General features: G+C 44.7%; 1 pseudogene; it reads right to left on the bottom strand.

The window, feature by feature from the left end:
* Positions 1 to 742, bottom strand: part of LOC100941246 — a 1,509-nt pseudogene extending 767 nt beyond the window's left edge.
* Between the last annotated feature and the right edge of the window lie 202 nt (positions 743 to 944).

Consider the following 944-nt stretch of genomic DNA (forward strand, 5'->3'; position numbering starts at 1 on the left):
ATTGCTGAGAAGTGATTATCAGGAACTGCTTATCAAAGTTTGCATTGTTGTCAGGCCCTGCCCTGCCCCATCCCCTGCCCTGACCCCCCCCCCCCATGTTGTTCCGCCTTACCAATGTTAAAATCTGGTCACCCTAGCCAAAGGGTCCCAATCACAATCACTCAGTTCCACAAGACTTGGTGAAGATGAGTTCTGTCAGACAGGGCAGAGCCTGATCCAGTCCCTCACCGGTGTGGCATATTCTGTTAGAGTTCACTGATAATGTTTTCAGTCTTCTCAACCAGGGAAAACCATCCAGTTCCCTGATCTCATTGTCAGAAAAGTAATAGCATCAAACTGGTCTAAGGAAGCACCTAGATTTGTAATGATGGGAGTTTTATACCCTGGAGGTCCAGCTTCTGGTCTGCGCAGTGTTGGTGTACTATGCTGCCTGCTTGACCAGCTCCACCATCAGCTTGACCATCAGGCCACCACCCGCTCCACCATTCTGTGTTTAAAAGGGAAGTCTTGAGAGGTAGAGGAAGACCCAGTGAGGAGGAAATCTGGATTTTCAAAATGCTCAATATGGCCAAACTTGCTTTTTGGAAAGGATTGCATCTGGTCTCTGATAGGCAGGGTGTGGGCATTTGGCCCTTGTGTGACTGAGGATGTTTAAAGGGACAAATAGATTTAGAGGCATTTAAAATGGAGAACTTCCCGAGAACAGGTCTGGTTTCTGATCTGCGAGTTGAAAATGAATCTACACAGGGAGTAATTGGATGCCAACAGTCTGTTTCTGGCTTCTATTTGTGCTGTCCGTAGATGTTTTAATCAGGTAATTTTGATCAGAAACCTATCACCTTGGTTATTCTGGCTTTGTGATAAGGCTCTCTTTAAAGTTTAGAATTAAAGTTTGGAACTAAGTCTGTTTGTATAAGAATAATTCAAAATAGTGGTGATACAGA

Source organism: Otolemur garnettii, unplaced genomic scaffold (assembly GCF_000181295.1).
Source record: "Otolemur garnettii isolate 467f Iridium unplaced genomic scaffold, OtoGar3 scaffold00026, whole genome shotgun sequence".
Classification (NCBI taxonomy): domain Eukaryota; kingdom Metazoa; phylum Chordata; class Mammalia; order Primates; family Galagidae; genus Otolemur; species Otolemur garnettii.